We start from the raw sequence: 10,247 nt of genomic DNA on the forward strand, positions 1-10,247 counted from the left end.
CCTTACCAAGGGTAGCCTAAAGCAAACCTTGAAAGCCAGCTTTAATACTAAATTAGGTGGATGCCAAACAAAGATAAGTCAAACCTTTTTGAAATATTTGAAATATCAAAGTCCTAGAAGTTTGAGAAGGCTTGATTTCAAAAATCTCAGTCTTTTTCTATTTCCAAATAACCTTTCAAAATCTCAAGCCTTTATAACTAACTTTGACATATATCAAAATGTCATATTTGGAGACTAAAAAAAGTGTTGAACATATTTGGTTTAAGGATTCATATTTTTAAAAGAATTTATGTTTCATTTGTGAGCCTACAAGGAAAAAGTATATCTTTTTTATCCTTTTTAGATGGAGAAACCATTTTGAATGAACAAAACCTCAATCTGCTGAACCATTCAATCTATTTAGAAAGAAAATTTTCACCTCTTCCATTTTTTATAGGGATCATCAGTTCCCAAGAAAAATTTAAGCTTAGTTTACCTGGCATTAACCCAAATTTAAGCCTAGTTTAGCTAGTATCCAAGTTTTAAGCCTAGTATTAACAGGCATCGAAAATCTATAAGCTTAGATTAGTTGGTAGATAAGCCTAGTTTAGCTAGTACATAAGGCTAGTTTAACTGGCATGTAAGCCCATATTAGCTGAAGAAAGTATGCATCCCTTTTATCCCTTTCAGGTAAAAAAAACTATTTTTAAATCAACAGAAATCTCTGGTGTAGAATCATCCAATCTATTGAGAGAGAAAATTTTCACCTCTTTCATTTCTATTAAGGATTGTCAATTCCCTAACAAAATTTATGTCTACTTAAGATTAAGCCTAATTTAGCTAGCACCCACTGATTTTAAGCCTAAATTAGTTGGCACCAAGAAAAATTTAAACTTAGTCTAGCTAGTACCAATAAAGTTTTAAACCCAACTTAGTTAGCACTCAATGAAAATTTAAGCCTTGATTATTTGGCACCTAATGAAAAATTTAAGTCATAATTTAGTTGGCACCCAATGAAAAATTTAAGCTTAGATTATATGGCACTAATGAAAATTAAAGCCTAGTTTAACTAGCACTTAATAAAAATTTAAACCTAGTTTAGTTGGCACTAATGAAAATTTAAACTCAATTTAGTTGACACCTAATGAAAAATTTAAGCCTAGATTATTTGGCACTAATGAAAATTTAAGCTTAGTTTAACTAGCAACTAATGAAAATTTAAGCTCAGATTAGCTAACACCTTATGCAAAGATTTAAGCTCAGTTTAGCTAGCATCTAATGAAATTTAAACCCAATTTAACCGACACCTAAAGATTTAAGCTCAGTATACTTAACACCCTATGAAAAGATTTAAGCCCAGATTATCTGGTACCAATAAAAATTTAAACCAAGTTTAGCTAGCATCTGATGAAAATTTAAGTTTAGATTATCTGGCAATGAAAATTTAAGCCCAATGTAGCTCACATGGAAGCCCAATTTAGCTAATACCTATAAAAATTTAAGCTCAGTTTAGCTAGCACATAAGCCCATAATTTGCTAGCATGAAAGCCCAGATTAGTTGGCATGTAGGCCCAAATTAGTGGTCATTTCATTCGACTTGCAGATCAAGCTCAGTCATTTCGTTCAACTTATAGTTCAATCCTGGTCATCTTTAACTTTCGACTCATGATTTAATCCTATTCATCTTTAAAAAAAGCAAAAAAAAAGAAAACTAAACGAAAACTAAAAACTAAAAAACTAAAAGGAAAAACCTAAACAAAATTTTTTGCCATAAGAAGTAACATCTAGTCAAAATTGTTGCTTATGTCTTTGCATTATTCCTAATTTTTAGAAATATACAAAAAATGACGGCTATAGACACCTAATTTTATTTGAGATATTTTATCACTTTAAATCAGGCTCGATTTTAGTAATTGGGCTTTAACCATAATTTTTCAAGCTTGTTACATTGTCCATTTTCAAATGCTTATAGTTAGGCCCTTTGCATTGGCCTGAATGAGTACCTAAAATGACCTAATAAGAAGACCCGATAAAAAACTTATTCTTAGAACTCATTAATGACCTGCTGTTGGTTATTAAACAATAAATAAATAAATAAAAGCAAAGCTTGGCCCAAAATAAGATCATGAGAAACCATAAAATAAAATAATAAAATAAAAAATTTTAAATAACTTTTAAAATAAAAAATAATGACTTAAGTAAACTATTAAAATTGGCAAAAAAAAAATAAAAGGCCTAAGAAAGAGGAAACAAAGGGAATTAGCCTAAGTTGATCATAAACATTAGGCCTAAGTTAAGGCCAAAGCCTATAAAATATTAGATTCTTGTTAAAGGCCCAAGCCATGGTCAAGAAGGGAGGCTCATTGAACCAAATCATGCATGGGTTTGCATAAGGCTTAAAAGCCTTCTCATGTTTGCTGTATGCGTGAAAAAGAAGGCACTGGCTTGTAAAGCAAAGCAAATAATAATAATAATAATAATAAAAGAAAGTGAAAAACGATTGTATGAAAAGCTAATAAAGATGTAAAAGAAGAGGCTGAGGATATGCAAGGGAGGGCTGCCTAAATAATTTTTTGAAATTGCATGGGTTTCGAAGGCCTAGACATGCAGTTGGTAATGTAGGTATAGCAAAAATGGAAGAAAATTGAAAAAAAAAAGTTTAAGGATTTCGTACGAGGGATTTAAGGCAAAAGGAGAAAAACCAAAAAAAAAAAAAAAACTGGGCCAATGAACCCTAAAAGAAAAGAACGCAACAGTGAACAGAAAAGAAAAAAAAGAGAGGAAAGAAAAACAGAAACTTGGAACAGCTAAAATGTAAAAAAAAAAAAAGAGTAAGAAGTAAAAGAAGCAGAAAAAGAAAATTAGAAAAAGAAAAGTGACAAAAAATTAAAGTGCGAAACAAAAAGGAGAGGAGAGGCAGTAGCGAAATTACCAAACTTATAAACAACTGGCAAAAAAGAAACTATAAAAAAAATTTAAAAAAAAGAAAGGTTCGGCTACTTTTTTTTGTGGAAAATATAAAACAGGTAACTTTAAATTTCTACTTTGCACCTTTGTTTTATTTGCTAGTTTCAGATTTTATTTTTTTTTAAAACAAATATAATAATTATACTTCTTCTTTTGCTCATTTGTTTTTCACGTAAAGGATGAAAGCCCAAGTTCTATTTTGCAAAAAACAAAAAAAGGAACTGGTTAGGGAAACGGTCTATAGTTTGCTACTTATAGAGATCTTATACTCTTTCTCTTGGCTTCTATAAAACAAGGAGTGCTAAATGGTTTAAAAAAAAAAGGTTTAAGGTTTAGATCTTTTGTCCTTACTTGTGGTTTTTATGTGAGGTTTGTTTACAAAGGTTTAAAGCCTTATCATTTTCATGCCTTGGCTTCATTTATCTGCAAATGGTTTGTTGAATCCCAAAGCTTCAACTTTTCATGGTTTTTGGTTCTTATTTCTATATAAAGTATATACGCAAGAGCATAAAGCTCCATCATCTTTGGGGTCTTCTGTTCATTCACTCTAGCATGAATACATGTGCATGGCTTTTTTACATGAAGGCTGCATGTGGGTGGGAAAAGCTTTTCATATTTTTTCATATTTATATGAAGGCCAATTATGGATGAGGGGGAGAAGTGGAGTATGTTTATTTATTTATTTTTGTTTCTTGGCATGAATTTGTTCAATAGGTTTGATTAGGGTTTTAGAAGAAAAAAAAATGAAAAAAAAGTAGAAAAATATAACATAATAATAAATAATGATGATAGTAATAATAATATAGATAATAAGGTAAAAATAAAAAATATAAAGGAAGTTTAAAAATAGTTGAATGTAAGTATTAATAGAAGAAATGGATATAAGTATACATAAAATAAATAAAATAAAAATAAAGGTAAAGAACAACAATAAAGAAGAATGCAATAGAATAAAAAGATAATAATAATAATAATAATAATAAGCTTTTAATAAGAAAAATTTTAAAATCCTTACCTAGATGTTGAAAAAAATTAAAATTTGTGTTTTAAATAATAATAATTCCGTCTAGATGTTAGGAAATTATTAAATATTAAAAATAAAATAATAAAAGATTAATAAATAATAATAATAATAATAAATTTTTGCTCAAAAATAAATATAAAACATAAAAAATTATTTTTTAGAAAACTTATGAAAAAACAAGGTTATTCTAAAAGTCTACCTAGATATTGAAGATTTTTAAAGTGATTTATAAATTCCTAAAACCCTAAATTGAAATCATAAATTTAAAACCCTAAATGAAACCCTAAAGTCAAAACCCTAAGATCGAAAACCTAAATGAAACCTTAAAATCAAAATCCTAAGTAAAACTCGAAACTCTAAAACCTAGGCAGAATCAAAATCCCTAGGCTTTAGTTGAAGCCCTAAATTAAACTTTGCAACCCTAAACCTATCCAAAACTCTAATCTCATTTTAAATTTTTAAGAATTTGCATGAAAATTTTTTATAAAATAATTTGTTTCTGAATGCTACCTAGATAATGGAGTATTTAGAAAAAAAAAATTTTATTAAGAACTTTCATGTATTTCCACAACCTTAAAATAGATTTTTTTAAGAAAAAAATAAAAATAAAAATAATACAATAAAATTTTAAATATAAATAGTTAAACCCAAACTCGGCCTAAAAGCTAAAGAGTCCAGGTGGTCTCTTTATATCTAAAAACATGATTCCTAAATTTGCATTTATCATCATTTGTATATATTTCTTTTGTATATTAATGTTTGCACTCATTATGCATATATATTTTTATTTTAATTATTGATATTTAATGTTAGTTATATCATTCTTTATTTTTTACTACATAAAAAGTTCTTTAAAAAAATTAACTTTAAACAAATAAAATTAAAATAGTATTCTGTGAAATATAATTGTTGGTACTCTACTTAAATGTTGGAGAGTTACCAATGATTATCATTTACAAATAATATTATTTTTGTTTTCAAGGAAATGTTGTTGTAAATCTTAGACGGAAACGAATATTTTCAAATTCTACCTCTATGTCAAAAAATTTTAAGATATTTCTTTAATTTAAAGATTTTTACAGTATTTCTAAATAAAGAATTTTTAAAAATAATTTTATTTTTTCAAAAATGAATGGAATTATAATTAAATTTCATATAAAAACCATTTTTGCCTAAAATTACAAATAATGCATGATTAATTGGTGTCAATTTTATGGGCACTATGGGTTGTTAATTCTTTTCCACATGTAATAGACTGCCAAACCCAATCTTGTTTTCATATATCAAAATTATCTTTTTAATAAACTTTAAACCCGTTTATTTGTTTTATTAAAAAGATAAATTTTTTCTTTGGGTGGCCAATCATATCCTAAAAATGATTAGTGGTGACTCTCCTTGTTTTCATAATTTTTAATTTTTACATCTAGTAATCGAGTCTTAGATCGATATGTTATGACAATCATCAATCATGCACTATAGCATAATATAAAATTAATTATAAACATAGCTAACAAGGTACTTATTCAAAAGTAAGCTTTCTTTTTCATAAAACTCTTATGCATGTAAAGTCAATCCATCTCTAATCTATGCACACAATCTAAGTAAAAAGAATACAAGATATGCCATCAAATATTAATTTAAAGATAGAATTCACTTCATATGGTTACTTTCCTCTTTCCCTTTCCACTAATGTTAGATTTATGTACTTAAATCAAGCTCAAAAGGTATTTTAAGCTTATAATGCAATGCTTGGGTTAAGGTAGGAAAAAAGAAAATTTAGGCTCGTAACCTTTTTTGCTTACTTTCTTGAAATTTTTTAGACTTTTGATTGACTTGAGAACTTTTGAAACTTTTCAAGATTTGAGGCATCTCTTTATTTCAACATTTTATTATTTTTTAATTACCATTTTCGACTGTAGCCATTTTGGCTTTTATTTTCTCTTTTGCCAAGCTTTTGTTTTATTCCTTTTCTTTTTAACTTCCTTGTGCCTCTTATCCTCTCAAATATGATTTTTTTTTGTTTTGTCCATATTGATAAACAATATTAGGTTGGGTAACAACAAAAAGAAAGATAATTCAAAGTAAAGGCTTTGGCTTATTAATGTGGCTAAAAAAACAACAAAGAAAAGGATATATATTAAAGCTAAAAAATAAAGATACTAGGGATGCATTATTAAATATGGACTTGAAAAAGGCTCAAATTATCCAAAGAATGCCTAGATCATCTCTTGAATCAAATATAGTTTAGAATTTTACCTTGAGGGTTGATTAGGTAAGTTCTAAAGTAATACTCATACTTCAAATCATAATACAACTTTATATCTTACATGCTTTCCACAAAAAAATGCATATCAAAGATCAAGACTAAAATTCACAAAGCATAAAAATTATAATCAACCAAAAAACATATTAAAGACATCATTCCATGCTTCATTACCTTCTTGATTAATTCATGCAAAATTAACTAAGTTAGCATCATCATGATTATAGCAAGCTAATTTGGTTTGAAAACAAAGCAAATAGGATTAATCTTTGAAAATTTTTGAAAATAATTTTTAGCTAAAAAAAAAATTATTTTCCCTCTCATTTAATTTTAAACAATATTTCAAATAAAACATTTAAGAACTAGGAAAAAAAAGATACTCCTGAATCTTTGATTTTCTTTTGAGGCCAACTATCATCATTCTTTGGGCATCTCTTTTACATCTATTCATCCTATAAAAACAACCCAAAAACAAAAAAAAAGATAAAAATAATATAAGTCCTAATAAAATAAAGAAAATAAATAAATATAAACTTAAAAGTTAATTTAAAACTTGGGTTGCCTCCCAAATAACGCTAGTTTGGGTCACGCTTGACTATACCTGAGTGATCTAAAATTACCTTATTTTTGTATGAGAGAGTTTTCTTTGTTACTTGTGCCTTTGGTGTATCACATACACAGATTTAACTTTAGGATGTGTATTAACTCTCCTAGTAGGTATCACATAAGCTGGAATTAGGGTTACCATAAGGGTATTTAGTTTATGACTTGGAGGATTGACATTGGGTTTGCAAGAATTAGAGCATTGTGAGCTAGCTAAGTGTGGTTGCAACTTTGGATTTGGGGGTTGGTGGATTTAGTTATACTCCCTAACTTTAGGTTTCTCTTTAACCTTAGACATAACTTGTATATCTTCATGACCTCTAAGGATAACTTGTCTAATTTTGAAGAAAATCCTCTTATTCTTAAATCTTAAAGTGACTTCATAATTGTGTATATCGATCAAGGCTCTAAAGGTCATAAAGAATGGTTTACCTAAAAAGATAGAGGCTTCACAATCTTTTGTGTAATACAACAAAATAAGTAGGAAAAGTGTACCTTTTCACTTTAACAAGTACATTCTCCAACATTCCTTGAGGTTTCTTTGTAAACTTGTTAGCAAATTTAATGGTTTCATTGTACCAGCACCTAATTACATAAAAGTATGTAAAAGCAATAGATTACTTGCACCTAGATCACAAAGATTTTTTTTCAAAATATAAACTACCAATTAAACAAGCTATAGAGAAACTCGCTGGATCATCTTGCTTTTCTAGAAAAACTTGTTGTAGTGCAAAGCTATACTCATCAGTAAATGTAATTGTCTTTATCTCTTTAAGTAGTTCTTTCCATTTCAGCTTTGGTGTTATTTGTAATACTTCAAATGTCTATCTTTGAGTTAACATATTTGGAGTCAATCTTACCCTTTTCACATCTCAAATTTTCTTTTGCACATACTCCTTCTTAGGTTGTATACTCTCAAAAAGTCTCTTCTAACTTCAATTAGCACTTCATCTTCTTTTACAATATTCCCTTCTATGTTAAATTAGCACTTCATCTTTTCTTGCATTATTCTCATTTATGTATTTCTTTTTTTAATCTTCTTCTTGAATGTACTCATCAAGGTCTTTCTTTATCTCATAATTTTCATCCATCTACTTATTTAACTCAATACTTTCAGGAGCTTCTACAGCCATGTGATAAAAATTTTTCAAAATTTTCTTTCAAATTAAAGTAACTTTTTATCCCTAAAAAATGATTTTTCAATGTAATCCACCTCAGTTGGTTTCACAAATCTTGGCAAATTGACTACTATGGGCTTATCCAAATCATCATCATTATTAGAATAATATCTATTTTCCCTCTTATAGGAATACACTACATTGAATGTTTTCTTACCTTGTGTTTTTGGGTTGGATTCCATATTACTTGGCAAGGCTCCTAAAGGTCGATTAGCTATGGCATGAGCTAGTTAACCTATTTGGGTTTCAAGGTTCTTAATTGAAGCAACTTAGCTTTGAATGGTTACATTGTGGAATTGCATCAATTAGGTCAACATCTTTTGAAGGCTTATTTTCTTTTCTTAGGGCGGATTGTACGGTGATGGACAAAAGTTTGGTTTTGGTTGGTGGTTTGATGGTTGGGTTGGTTTCAAGAAAAGTTTAGGTGGTTTCCCTAGCTTGGGTTGTAAGTATTGCCATATGGGTTATAAATAGGGTTGAATTATTATGCATATTAGATCGTTTCTATTCTAAATTGGCATTTATCAGTGGCATGTGGTCTTTCAAAAATTTCACAAGTAATAAAAAGGCTTTAGATAGTATAAACAGGGCTGATTTGGGATAAGATTCCTAAAGCATTTATTTTCTTTATTAAACTAACTAACTATGACGTGATAGATGTGAGAGTGTTAAGCTCATAAGCACTAGTAGATTTTTTGTTTATCTTGTATTCCATACCTCATTGATAATTGTTTACCGCCATCTTTTATATCAACTAATATGCTTTTTTAGCTATTTTACTCATTATGGCTCCTCTAGTAGATGGATCAAGTGTAATTCTCATGGATAGTGTCAATCCATTGTAAAATATTTATATTTGAAACCATTATGGAAAACCATGATGTGAACACTTTCTCAACAACTCTTTGAATCTCTCTCATATATCATATAAATTTTCACCATCAAATTGCCTTGTGATTTTGCTCCTCATCTTAGTCATCTTGATAGGTGAAAAAAATTTTGTGAGGAACTTTTGTACCAACTCATCCTATATGGTGATTGAACTGGATAGTTAAGAAGATAACCAATTTTTTACCTTGTCCCTAAGAGACAAAGGGAAAAGGTCTTAGTCTGATTACATAGTCAGAAACACCATTATATTTAAACATATCACATAATTATAAAAAGTTAAAAAAATTGAAATTTGGATTATTGCTTGGTAACCCTCCAAACTATACAAAAGTTTAGACCTGTTGAATAATCACAAGCTTTATCTTGACGTTATTTGTTTGGATCATTGGCCCTATTATGGATGGTTGAAATCCATGCATATTAGGAACCACATAGTCTTTCAATGTTCTTTGTCCCTCATTGTTCGCATTTGCCATTTGAACTAAAGTTCATGGTGTTGTTTGCTCTCTTCGTAAACATCTAAAGATTCTTTTAATTTTCTTATCAAGTGGAGCTAGGTCAACACTTTAAGATCTATGCATACAAACAAAAAAGATCAAAATAGTTTAAACAAATAAAATAAAAGTGTTTAGATTATAAGGGAATAAAAATCCTTATTGATATTGATATTAAACACTGATATAATCCTCAGTAACAGTGCCAAAAACTTGATTACTACTTTTTGTAATACCTACAAGTGCATAAATTGTAATCAAATAATAGTAGTGAGTAAGTAGAGTATCATCCCATGAAGATTATATAATTGAATTGTTAGATATAATCAAGTACCAAAGAAGATAAACTACTAGCCTTATATCTACAAGTGCATAAATTGTAATCAAATAATAGTAGTGAGTAAGTAGAGTATCATCCCATGAAGATTATATAATTGAATTGTTAGATATAATCAAGTACCAAAGATGATAAACTACTAGCCTTATATCTAAACTAGTGAAAAAAAATTGATTTGAAATTGCAAAGAAAACAATAAAAGAAAGCAATTGTGTAGGCTAAGATTTCAATATCAACTATCACTTAGGAATCTTAGATGTGGCTTAATGAACTAGACCTAAAATAATAGAAAACCTTGAAAAAAAAAAGAAAGATTGGTATAGGCCAAAAGTAAAAGATTGCATAAAAGAAAGAATAAAACTATATTGTAAATAACCAAATAATTAAAAAGAAAGGAAGATTGCTTGAATGAAAATTGAAACTTAAGAATGGAAAAAAAATGATTGCCAAATACTAAAAGAACATAAAAATACTTTGTAAACCAACAAAAAAAGTATGAAACTTAAAAAGA

General features: G+C 28.3%; 1 pseudogene; it reads left to right on the top strand.

Annotated features, from left to right (window-relative positions):
* The first annotated feature begins 8,886 nt into the window (after nt 1–8,886).
* On the top strand, nt 8,887–8,987 carry LOC149518856 (small nucleolar RNA R71; annotated as a pseudogene).
* Nucleotides 8,988–10,247: the final 1,260 nt, after the last annotated feature.

Source organism: Durio zibethinus, chromosome 5, assembly GCF_047325235.1.
Source record: "Durio zibethinus cultivar Kanyao isolate XHJ-2024 chromosome 5, ASM4732523v1, whole genome shotgun sequence".
In the NCBI taxonomy this organism is placed as follows: Eukaryota; Viridiplantae; Streptophyta; class Magnoliopsida; order Malvales; family Malvaceae; genus Durio; species Durio zibethinus.